The sequence below is a fragment of the Chlorocebus sabaeus genome, chromosome 9 (genome assembly GCF_047675955.1).
Source record: "Chlorocebus sabaeus isolate Y175 chromosome 9, mChlSab1.0.hap1, whole genome shotgun sequence".
Taxonomy (NCBI): Eukaryota; Metazoa; Chordata; class Mammalia; order Primates; family Cercopithecidae; genus Chlorocebus; species Chlorocebus sabaeus.
In genome coordinates this window covers 45,113,148-45,126,664 of record NC_132912.1, presented here as the reverse complement: position 1 = coordinate 45,126,664, position 13,517 = coordinate 45,113,148, and the positions used below count along the sequence as shown (strand labels likewise).

Here is a 13,517-nt window from a genome sequence, read left to right as displayed (position 1 = left end):
TGGATCCTTTTGCATATACAATGTTTGTCTAATAATTGTAATCTTAAAGATTTATTTCACATTAATGAAAGATAAGACTTAGCTGGTTTAAAGTTTTTGTTTGTTTGTTTGTTTGAAAGTTGTATAGTACTAGTGTGCCTAAGATAATGCATGGCACCTAGTAGTCACTTGGTACATGTTTTTTTAATTATTTGAGATAGGAAGACTCATTTCTACATTGATTGGTTTTGGACTTCAGGTGCATTACTGACTCAAAAAGTTTCTAATAATTTAAGTAACTTTTCAATTTCTCAAACTTTCATTCAGTTTAGCAACTTCTTTTCTAAATGTAGCTATATAGGTATGCCCAAGCTAAAACCATATTCCTAAGACTGTAACTTTTTACATGGTAGAACATTGTGTCACACGTTGGAACTTGTGTCACATGGTAGAACATTGTGTCATATCAGAATGTCGAGTTGCACCTTCTACAGAATGTTGAGTTGCACTTTTTCCCAAACAAAATAGTCCTGTTTGCATATCACCAAGGTAGTGCCTGTCTACTCTGAATTTTAACTCTAATCACACTAAAATAATGGTTATGGTAATCACTCATAAGACAAGTAGAATTTGATAAACTTCTTTATTACAATAGTTTTAGGCTCCATATAATTTCTCCTGTCTCCACTTTTTTATCTACTTAGCCAAATGCAAATTTCTCATTTTATCCTTAAGAGTTGTTTCAGATAATTTCTCAAATTCTTCTAATTCTTCTTTTATTAATTTTTCCCCCACAAGGTCTTTAAATATATTTGTGGCTCTATGCTTAATCCATCTGCGCTTTGGTCTATGAAGAGTTTCCTTTTTCCTTTCTCTGTGACACAGTGCACATATTTAATACTCACAAACTCGCAAGTGTAATTGCCTTCAGATGTTAAACTATTGATATTTTGATCTTGAATTGCAGTGGTTTAAATGTGCAAACTTATTTGATTGTGCCACATGGGAGTGCATAATTACTGCCATAAAATTTGAGTGCTCCTTAAAATAGAGAATGATAATATATTTTAATTTAAAAATGTGGTTACTTGAAAATATATTAATTATGGAAAAGTATATGTGTGATGTGTATGTATTTAACAAATTGGTCTCAAAGAGACAGTACATCAATATTTTTTTAACTTATAATATCAAGTATAATGTAACAGTAGCCTGTCACTAAGTTATTTTTGAAATAGTGAACATTGTATTTGTTGGGTTTTACTATTGTGATTGATTTCACTGTGTTTTTTTATTTACAATCTTTTTTCCAGCACTTCCTCTTGTTAACATGGGAGTTGTGTTGAAGAATATAAAGTTACAAAATCAAGGAAGTAGAAAATATTTTTACAAGTATTATGTAGCCATCTTCGTGGGGCTGTGGTGGGGTTGGCTGCAAATGATGCTCCTATGTTTTCTCTCAGTTCAGAACATAGGAATCAGGTGGATAGACATCAACATACCAGCTTTATTGCTGACTCATGACAACTAATGGGAAGACATGACGCAGATGTGCAGCCACAGCGAGCTTCTGAACATGTCTTCTCAGATTAGGCTCTAACACACAGTTGCAAGTGGAAGAAAGAGATGCTTGACACCATCACAAGAGCAGGTAGCTTCCTGCAGAGATGACAGCCAACCCACACTCACTTCACTGTGGGCAGACACATGTTTGCAGAGAGACTCAAAGCCAAACAGGCACACTCAATGCACTTTGCCCAAATTTACCCATTAGGCAAATCTTCCCTCCTCCCCAGAGAAAAGTAGAGAAAGCATGAGTCCTCACATGGAAACTTGAAGCAAGGGAAATGAAGTCTCACCAAGTATGTGTGCATGGGTTTAAGTTATCCTTGAAATTAAGTTTAGATCTGTCTTTGTGTGTACGAATTAATGACAAGAAGTTAGATAGAAGTATGCTAGATGGCAAAGAGAAATCTGTTTTGTGTTTCCAATTTTGCTATAAATAACCCAGAACATGGACAATTCATTTATTAATTGACTTTTGAAAGCCAAGTCCTATTTGGAGAAAATTAATAGTTTTTCTAAGAAAGAATTTTCGCAATGTCACCTGGCTTGGTAAAGTTTTTCTCCTTTGAGTTCCTGTTTTTTGGAGTGTAGCAAACTTATTCTTTACAAATTGATTATGTTGACTGCCACTCACAGATGTTATGATATTAATTTCTATTTCTTACTTTGTATTCATGATTTAAGAATTCACAATTTAGCTGGAGAGCTACTTTTTAATGTGTTGCACCTAAACGTGATTGAGCTATGAGACAGTTTTACATATATGCATGCATTTTCTCTGAGTTATATTTTAAAATCTACACATTTCTCCTAAATATGGAGAAAATCACTGGCATCAAATGCCAGTCTCAGACAGAAGCACTAAAGCCCATTTCTGGCCTGGAGCTAATTGGCTTTGTGACCTACGGTGAGCCATACATGCTCTGAGTTTGTGCTACCTCTTTTGTAAAATGAGGGAGTTTGACTTATCAGTGATTTTCATAGCTTAAAATTTTTTTGAAGAACAGAACTTGTTTTAAGAAAGTTAGATGCAACACTATTATATAAAACAGAACAGATACAAGTAGAGCTAATTTGCTAAAGAAAGGAAGGAGTCTCTGAAGTTGGGACTTCCTTATCCCTTAATACTGCTATGTCCTCTGTAGTACCTCAGATTTCTATGAGACAAAGTTAGAAAACTATTGTTTATGAGTGAGCCTTGCTAATACCCTAAAAATTGTGGATACATTTTTCTCCCATGTATAATTTTCTCACCTTCTATTTGAAAAGAAAAAAAGTGTTGTGTCGGTCTGCACCTAGTAGGGAATGTCTCCCAGTTAGACTACTCAAGGGTCAGGGACCCACTTGAGCAGGCAGTCTGCCCATTCTCAGATCTCAACCTCCATGGTGGGAGATCCACTGCTCTCTTCAAAGCTGTCAGACAGGGGAATTTACCTCTGCCGAGGTTTCTGCTGCTTTTTGTTTAGCTATACCCTTTCCCCAGAGGAGGAGTCTACAGAGGCAGGCAGGCCGGCCTCCTTGAGCTGTGGTGGGCTCCACCCAATTCCAGCTTCCCGGCAGCCTTGTTTACCTACTTAAGCCTCAGCAATGGTGGGCGCCCCTCCCCCAGCCTCCCTGCCAGCTTGCAGTTAGAACTCAGACTGCTGTGCTAGCAATGAGGGAGGCTCCATGGCAGTGGGACCCTCTGGGCCAGGTGTGGGATATAATCTCCTGTTGTGCTGTTTGCTAAGACCCTTGGTAAAGGGCAGTATTGGGGTGGGAGTTACCTGATTTTCCAGGTTTTGTGTGTCTCAATTTCCTTTGGCTAGGAAAAGAAATTCCCTTTCCACTTGCACTTTCCAGATGAAGCAATGCCTCGCTCTGCTTCAGCTCTCACTGGTCGGGCTGCACCCATGGACCAGCGTCAACTGTCCGACACACCCCAGTGAGATGAACCCAGTACTTCAGTTGAAAATGCAGAAATCACCTATCTTATGTGTCGCCCATGCTGGGAGCTGGAGGATGGAGCTGTTCCTATTTGGCCGTCTTGGGTGTGCCCTGAGACAAAGTTTCCAGAGCAAATCAGACAGCAACACTTGCCATTCAGCAATATTCTATCTTCTGCTGCCTCTGCTGCTGATACCCAGGCAAACAGGGTCTGGAGTGGACCTCAAGCAAACTCCAACAGACCTACAGCTGAGGGTCCTGACTGTTAGAAGGAAAACTAACAAACAGAAAGGACACCCACACCAAAACCCCATCAGTACATCACCAACATCAAAGACCAAAGGCTGATAAACCATGAAGATGGGGAAAAAGCAGTGCAGAAAAGCTGGAAATTCAAAAAATCAGAGTGCATCTCCCCCTCCGAAGGAACACAGCTCATCGCCAGCAATGGAACAAAGCTGGATGGAGAATGACTTTGACGAGTTGAGAGAAGAAGGCTTCAGTCGATCAAACTTCTCAGAGCTAAAGGAGGAACTACATAACCAGTGCAAAGAAACTAAAAACCTTGAAAAAAGAATGGATAAATGGATAGCTAGAATAATCAAGGCAGAGAAGCCCTTAAAAGAACTGATAGAGATGAAAACCATAACACGAAAAGTACGTGACAAATGCACAATCTTCAGTAACCGACTCGATCAACTGGAAGAAAGAGTATCAGTGATTGAAGATCAAATGAATGAAATGAAATGAGAAGAGATGTGTAGATAGAAAAGAGTAAAAAGAAATGAACAAAGCCTCCAAGTAATATGAGATTATGTGAAAAGATCAAATCTACAACTGATTGGTGTGCCTGAAAGTGACGGGGAAAATGGAATCAAGTTGGAAAACACTCTTCAGGATATCATCCAGGAGAACTTCCCCAACCTAGTAAGGCAGGCCAACATTCAAATCCAGGAAATACAGAGATTCCACAAAGATACTCCTCGAGAAGAGCAACTCCAAGACACATAATTGTCAGATTCACCAAAGTTGAAATGAAGGAAAAAATGTTAAGGGCAACCAGAGAGAAAGGTCGGGTTACCCACAAAGGGAAGCCCATCAGACGAACAGCAGATCTCACGGCAGAAACTCTACAAGCCAGAAGAGAGTGGGGGCCAATATTCAACATTCTTAAAGAAAAGAATTTTCAACCCAGAATTTCATATCCAGCCAAACTAAGTTTCATAAGTGAAGGAGAAATAAAATCCTTTACAGATAGGCAGATACTTAGAGATTTTGTTACCACCAGGCCTGCCTTACAAGAGACCCTGAAGGAAGCACTAAACATGGAAAGGAACAAATGGTACCATCCATTGCAAAAACATGCCAAAATGTAAAGACCATTGATGCTAGGAAGAAACTGCATCAACTAATGAGCAAAATAACCAGGTAATATCATAATGACAGGATCAAGTTCATACATAACAATATTAGCTTTAATGTAAATGGACTAAATGGTCCAATTAAAAGACACAGATTGACAAAATGGATAAAGAGTCAAGACCCATCAGTGCGCTGTATTCAGGAGACCCATCTCACAGGCAGAGACACACATAGGCTCAAAATAAGGGATGGAAGAAGATCTACCAAGGAAATGGAGAACAAAAAAAAGCAGGGGTTGCAATACTAGTCGTTGATAAAACAGACTTTAAACCATCAGAGATCAAAAGAGACAAAGAAGGCCATTACATAATGGTAAAGGGACTATTCACAATAGCAAAGATTGGAATCAACCCAAATGTCCATCAGTGACAGACTGGATTAAGAAAATGTGGCACATATACACCATGGAATACTATGCACCCATAAAAAAAGATGAGTTTGGGTCCTTTGTAGGGACATGGATGCAGCTGGAAACCATCATTCTTAGCAAACTATCACAAGAACAGAAAACCAAACACCGCATGTTCTCACTCATAGGTGGGAACTGAACAATGAGATCACTTGGACTCGGGAAGGGGAACATCACACACCAGGGCCTATCATGGGGAGCGGGGAGTGGGGAGGGATTGCATTGGGAGTTATATCTGATGTAAATGACGAGTTGATGGGTGCTGACGAGTTGATGGGTGCAGCACACCAACATGGCACAAGTATACATATGTAACAAACCTGCACGTTATGCACATGTACCCTAGAACTTAAAGTATAATAATAATAAAAAAAAATGGTAAAGGGATCAGTTCAACAGAAAGAGCTAACTATCCTAAATATATATGCACCCAATACATGAGCACCCAGATTCATAAAGCAAGTCCTTAGAGACTTACAAAGAGACTTAGACTCCCACACAATAATAATGGGAGACTTCAACACTCCGCTATCAACATTAAACAGAACAATGAGACAGAAAGTTAACAAGGATATCCAGGAATTGAACTCATCTTTGCACCAAATGAACCTAATAGACATCTACAGAACTCTCCACCCCAAATCAACAGAATATACATTCTTCTCAGCACCACATCACACTTATTCTAAAATTGACCACATAATTGGAAGTAAAGCACTCCTCAGCAAATGTAAAAGAACAGAAATTATAACAAACTTTCTCTCAGACCACAGGGCAATCAAACTTGAACTCAGGACTAAGAAACTCAATCAAAACTGCTCAACTACATGGAAACTGAACATCCTGCTCCTGAATGACTACTGGGTACATAACTAAATGAAGGTAGAAATAAAGATGTTCTTTGAAACCAATGAGAACAAAGATACAACATACCAGAATCTCTGGGACACATTTAAAGCAGTGTTTAGAGAGAAATTTATAGCACTAAATGCCCACAAGAGAAAGCTGGAAAGATCTAAAATTGACACTCTAACATCACAATTAAAAGAACTAGAGAAGCAAGAGCAAACACATTCAAAAGCTAGCAGAAGGCAAGAAATAACTAAGATCAGAGCAGAACTGAAGGAGACAGAGACACAAAAAACCCTCCAAAAAATTAATGAACCCAGGAGTTGGTTTTTTGAAAAGATCAACAAAATTGATAGACCACTAGCAAGACTAATAAAGAAGAAAAGAGAGAAGAATCAAATAGACACAATAAAAAATGATAAAGGGGATATCAACACCAACCCCACAGAAATACAAACTACCATAGAGAATACTATAAACACCTCTATGCAAATAAACTAGAAAATCTAGAAGAAATGGATAATTTCCTGGACACTTACACTCTCCCAAGACTAAACCTGGAAGAAGTTGAATCCCTGAATGGTCCAATAGCAGGTTCTGAAATTGAGGCAATAATTAATACCTTACCAACCAAAAACAGTCCAGGACCAGATGGATTCACAGCCAAATTCTACCAGAGGTACAAGGAGCTAGTACGATTCCTTCTGAAACTATTCCAATCAACAGAAAAAGAGGGAATCCTCTCTAGCTCATTTTATGAGGCCAACATCACCATGATACCAAACTTGGCAGAGATACCCACAAAAAAGAGAATTTTAGACCAATATCCCTGATGAACATCAATGCAAAAATCCTCAATAAAATACTGGCAAACCGGATTCAGCAGCACATCAAAAAGCTTATCCACCATGATCAAGTGGGCTTCATCCCTGGGATGCAAGGCTGGTTCAACATTCGCAAATCAATAAACGTAATCCAGCATATAAACAGAACCAAAGACAAGAACCACATGATTATCTCAATAGATGCAAAAAAGGCCTTTGACAAAATTCAACAGCCCTTCATGCTAAAAACTCTCAATAAATTCAGTATTGATGGAACGTATCTCAAAATAATAAGAGCTATTTATGACAAACCCACAGCCAATATCATACTGAATGGGCAAAAACTAGAAAAATTCCCTTTGAAAACTGGCACAAGACAGGGATGCCCTCTTTCACCACTCCTATTCAACATAGTGTTGGAAGTTCTGGCTAGGGCAATCAGGCAAGGGAAAGAAATCAAGGGTATTCAGTTAGGAAAAGAAGAAGTCAAATTATCCCTGTTTGCAGATGACATGATTGTATATTTAGAAAACCCCATTATCTCAGCCCAAAATCTCCTTAAGCTGATAAGCAACTTCAGCAAAGTCTCAGGATACAAAATCAATGTGCAAAAATCACAAGCATTCTTATACACCAGTAACAAACAGAGAGCCAAATCATGAATGAACTTCCATTCACAATTGCCTCAAAGAGAATAAAATACCTAGGAATTCAACTTACAAGGGACGTAAAGGACTTCTTCAAGGAGAACTACAAAACACTGCTCAGTGAAATAAAAGAGGACACAAACAAATGGAAGAACATACCATGCTCATGGATAGGAAGAATCAATATCATGAAAATCGCCATACTGCCCAAGGTAATTTATAGATTCAATGCCATCCCCATCAAACTACCAATGAGTTTCTTCACAGAATTGGAAAAAACTGCTTTAAAGTTCATATGGAACCGAAAAAGAGCCCGCATCTCCAAGACAATCCTAAGTCAAAAGAACAAAGGCTGGAGACATCATGCTACCTGACTTCAAACTATACTACAAGGCTCCAGTAACCAAAACAGCATGGTACTGGTACCAAAACAGAGATATAGACCAATGGAACAGCACAGAGTCCTCAGAAATAATACCACACATCTACAGCCATCTGATCTTGACAAACTTGACAAAAACAAGAAATGGGGAAAGGATTCCCTCTTTAATAAATGGTGCTGGGAAAATTGGCTAGCCATAAGTAGAAAGCTGAAACTGGATCCCTTCCTTACTCCTTATACAAAAATTAATTCAAGATGGATTAGAGACTTAAATGTTAGACCTAATACCATAAAAACCCTAGAAGAAAACCTAGGTAATACCATTCAGGGCATAGGCATGGGCAAGGACTTCATGTCTAAAACACCAAAAGCAATGGCAGCAAAAGCCAAAATTGACAAATGGGATCTAATTAAACTAAAGAGCTTCTGCACAGCAAAAGAAACTACCATCAGAGTGAACAGGCAACCTACAGAATGAGAGAAAATTTTTGCAATCTCCTTATCTGACAAAGGGCTAATATCTAGAATCTACAAAGAAAACAACTATGCAGCTATGTAATATTTTCCTTCTTCTAATTCTAGAAAGTTACGAATCTAACTTTAAAAACTAGTTCTAACCTATATTTGTTCTTTTTTCAAACAAATTTTCTGAAATCTTTGTGTTCACATAAAGAAATATCAATCATAATGTAGATCACATGATATTTTTCCTTATTCTCTTGCCAGTCCAATTTTCTCATGGCATAATGTGAGTACCACTTTCTTTGTGTGTGTATTTAAGTTTCTGTGCTGAAAAGTTGATAACATAGAACATACATTAAAATGTAAATTTTCTGAAGGGTGAGAATAGAAAGTTACTTTAAGGAAAAATCCATTGAAGTGAAAAAACTGATTGAACTTTTATAAAGGACAGAGTTTAAGAATTAGAAATAAATGCATTCATTGCAAAATATGACTTAAATTCTCTAACCTTTGTAGCACTAAGACAAAAAATCATAGACCAAAGTTATTTGTAATTTTTTCTACGATTAACTAAACGGCACTACACATATATAGTCTGTATTATCTAAACCTAAAATAACTCAGTATTTTATATTATTTAGTGATTGTGTTTTTCTATTTAAGCAATTCTCATATTAGGTATAGTCTCTAAAAGTATCAAAGGGCACAATTCTGTGAGTGATACATCATTTTCAGGATAATTTCTCTTCTTAAAATTCAACATTATAAATAATATTTGACTTATTTTAAATGCAGCAGGAGTGGTAGAAAATACCACTAGAGCACGAGAAGGTACATTGCAAAATTTATGAATTCAGTTCAGATTTATTAATTGGTTTCCAAAATAAACTGTAAATAGGAAATGACTAGAGTTTGGTTAATTGATAGGTACATCAGTTGGCTATTGTTTGTTTAATAGATGGTATGTCAATTATTTTTGTACACACATTTAATGAAAGATATAAACACATACTCATAATGAAGGGTGTATTTATGCCTCATTAATTTGACATGTTCCATATCTTTAGAAAAATCTCAAGTAGTCTTCATATCTGTTTTTGGCTCTAAGTCTCCTCTGCCATCCCTATGGAACTTTTAGCCTACACACTGCAGTTGTTTTCAGAAAATAAAGGCATCATTAACTTCTCAGGGTTATGGTAGTGACTTAAGGCAAACAGACCCAAGACTCATCTTGTAATACCTAACCAAGCAGTTATAGTTCATAAGCAGTCACGTAACTGGTGACATTTTAAATCTCCAGTCTTTGACTTTGTCATTGGTTGACTTTTGTCTTCAGGAAATGTTCTACATTTCTTGGAATACAATAAAAATGCCTAAGTCAGTTTGGTTGTTGTCAAGTTATTCAGCTTTTTCTCACCTCTTACTAGTACTCTGCCTCTTTGATCTAGCATTCAGCCAGACTACATAGAATTTCACAGTGATCTTCCTCAGCTCCAGCTCTTGGCATTTGCTCCTCCCCTCTATCTGACATATGTTTTTGTTGTCCTTCTGGTATCAACTTGCGTATCTCCTCCAAAAAGTTTACAATATTGACCGAAAACTGGAATGTCCCATCTGTGTGTTCCAGTAGAGCCCTGTTTTAAATCTGTCATGATATCTATTTACCTGTATGAAATAATTGCCTGTTTGTTTTTCAGATTATATAATACTATAACATTGCCAAGGAGTGGATTATCTCATCTTCATCCTGTAATTCCAGTGTTTGTCACACGGTTGTTGAATAAATGAATAAAGAATGAGAATGCCAGAAGCTCTGATACATAACCGTAATGATAATTATTTCAATGCACAACTATGGGTGAGTTATATTTAACAACACTTTTGTATCATAGTCATATATACATTTTTTTTTTTTATTCTCGCTAACACAGAGCAGGTTCTCAACTCTTTTTTCCTGAATTCCACTTAGTTTACCATAAAATCTTTTAGGTAAAGAGTATAAATATTTTTCTTTCCAGGTGCTGCTGAACTAGAATTTGTATTTTCTGCAACTGGCTCCTCTAGGATCTACTAATGATTTACATCTAAAAGATGAAGTTAGTAAAGCATCAGAAATAATAGGTACTAACTTTTATTTAAAAAGTATATAATACAAAAAATTATAATATTTTATTACTGGAATGCTTACTGGAAAATTTAATGATTTTCCATTTAATATAAAATATACAAAAATTTTTCTCAAAAAGGATAATTTTTTATATCCTATGTGTCTGATGAAAATGTATATGGCATTTTAAATCATGTTTCTAAGCTTCTTTAACAAACTTTTTAGTTGATCTTACAAATAAAAACCTGTATTATTGAGTTTTACATACTCCAGTGATTCAATAGGCAGCTGTTTAAACAAGAAAAACTACCAAATTGTCATTAGTACATTGTATCTTGTAATTTTTATTACAATTACAGTGATAGATTTAAATTTCAACAGACATCGTTTTAGCGTGTTAGTACTGTGGTCATTGTCAATGGTTGCATGTAATACAACTGACACCATACCATCAAATTTATGTAATTTTAAGTACTGATTTATATAGATCTTTCCTCATGAAAAAATAAGGTTTTCCTAAGACTTTTCACCTTTTATGTCATTTACTTATTTATTTTTTGGTTAGCGTTTGGAAACAGTCCTAAAATTAAAGTTTCAAGGTTTACTACAAAGAACTATCATTCTCTGAACCATTTGAGAGTAAATTGCTGACACTCTACCGTGATTTCTGATTTCCTTAGTGGGTATTCCTACAAGTCAGAACATTCTACGTGACTACAATATAATCTTCACAGAAATTTAACATTAATACATTTTGAGATTCTCAGATTTTTTGTAAGTTTTGTTACTTTCTATAATATTCCTTGTTGCAAAAGATTCCATTCAGATCCATTGATTATATTTAGTTTCTGTATCACTCAGACTTTCAATCGGAGCAGTTTCTCAGTCTTTCTTTGATATTTATAACCTTGAATCTTGAGAAGATAAAGTTCAGTAATCCAGAATGTTCTTCAATTGAGTTTTTGTAATGTTTCCTTGTAATTAGTTTTACATCATACTTTTTGAACATGGCTATCACAGAAATGCTCCTGTGATCTTATTGCACCCTATCATTTGACCACAATTTTGATTTGTCCTGTTACTGGTGATGTTAGATTTTATTACTAATGGTGGTATCTGCTGAATATCTCCTCTGTCATGTTATTTTTTCACCTTTTAATGAATTAGTATTTTGTAGGGAGTTCATCTGAGACTATGTAAATATCTGTTTCTCATCAAACCTTCAAGTTAATCATTTACTTGTATCAGTATGGATTCATAGTTCATTCTATTTAATAGGTTATAACTTGATAATATTTGTCAAAGCTTTTTCTTTTGAGAAATGTTCATCTTTTTCATATAAAAAAGTCATGACTTTACATCATTGGAGCACTTCTGGCATCAATAGTGGTACTTCATATGTCTCGAGGTTCATGGTATTGCAAAAAAAAAAAAGATAGAAAACATACAAGAACCATGAGAAATCACCTTTTACTGTACAACACATTTTCCTAGGTAAACGAATTGCTCCTGTGGAGATGATTATCATCACATGGTGTTTTGAGCTGATACTCCCAACACTTGAGCTCACTGCAATAGTACCAAGTGGGCATAAACTTACTGTAGTAGTGCAATACATACTAAAGTTAACTTTGTGCAGTTATAATTTAATGCTGCATTTTTACCTTTTTTACATTTCTCTTAGCTGAAGCTGGCATCATGTTCTTTGTATGCATACATTTTGATAAATTTTCACTTTTTATAATTGATTTTGTGTATTTCATGGTAGCAATGATAAAATAGACTAGTATCTGTACATATATATTTTTGTTTGCTATTTTTAGGTTATTTGGTTCATCTACAGGTTTATTCAAATTGCCATTAATACCACATTTTTTAATATTTCTTGAAAAATATCTGCTGACAAGAGCACCCATGCAGTTCACACCATGTCGTTCAAGAATCAACTGCATTTGTAACTCCCATCTCTGACAGTAACCTGGCTCCCTTCATGCTTAGTATATAGTAAGTCCTTACTTAACATGGTCAATAGGTCTTGGAAATGAGCTTAAGTGAAAGACGTGTAATAAAACCACTTTTACCATCAGCTAACTGATACAAATAAGAGTGATGTTCCTATGATATGTTTCTGGTCACAGAAACATCACTGGACTTCTAAGTAAAGACCCAAAACACTTGTAACAAACATTGAACATTGAAATCAATGTGAGCTTTACATATATTTTTTAAAGATTAATAAAAATAAGTAAGATATTGTTTACTCGATTTCTGGCGAATCACTGAGTGATAGCAGTTGGTAGGTTACATCAAAGAATCAATGTCAGCAGATTGCAGATTGTAAGGAGTACCACTTACCATTATGCAGTTCAAAAACAGCCACAAGTATGTCATCCTCATAGAGCGCTTTTGTATGACATCATTGTCAACCACAGCATTTGCGTGAGTATCATAGTTCTCACAGACCTTTGTTTTATGGTAATATGCATTCGTTCACTTGATCCTTTTCCAACTTGCTTATTCCAGTTCAGGTTTGCAGATGGCAGGAACCTCTCCTGGCAGTTTTGGGTGCTAGGACGGAAACCTATTACTATAGAGCTTCTTTGTCAATGCTGGTCAATGATCCAACCTAAATTATAAGTATTTGAAAAGGATTAATTGTCCTACATTAAACTTGTAAGCAATGTTATGTACATTGTGACATTGCAGGGCCACTAACACACACAACCAGTTAGTCAGACTGGCACCATGCAGACACATCTGTTAATGTCATGTACAGAGCTTTGGGATGTAGGACAAAAACAATCCCTAAAGAAACCCCATACAGACATAACGAGAACATTTAAATTCCAGACGGAAAGGGGCCTCAGATGAGATTTGTTTTTCATCAATGTTATAATGAAATGACATTATTCAAGGACCTGCTGTACTCACTTATTTGTTCAAT

General features: G+C 36.2%; 1 protein-coding gene across 1 annotated transcript in view; it reads left to right on the top strand.

The window, feature by feature from the left end:
* The window catches only part of LOC103215739 (ankyrin repeat domain-containing protein 30B-like), a 213,756-nt gene that overhangs the window by 166,011 nt on the left and 34,228 nt on the right, over nucleotides 1-13,517 (top strand). The window contains 2 exon segments of the mRNA XM_073018916.1: nucleotides 10,164-10,324; nucleotides 10,485-10,587. The gene's annotated coding sequence lies outside the window, so the exon portion shown is untranslated.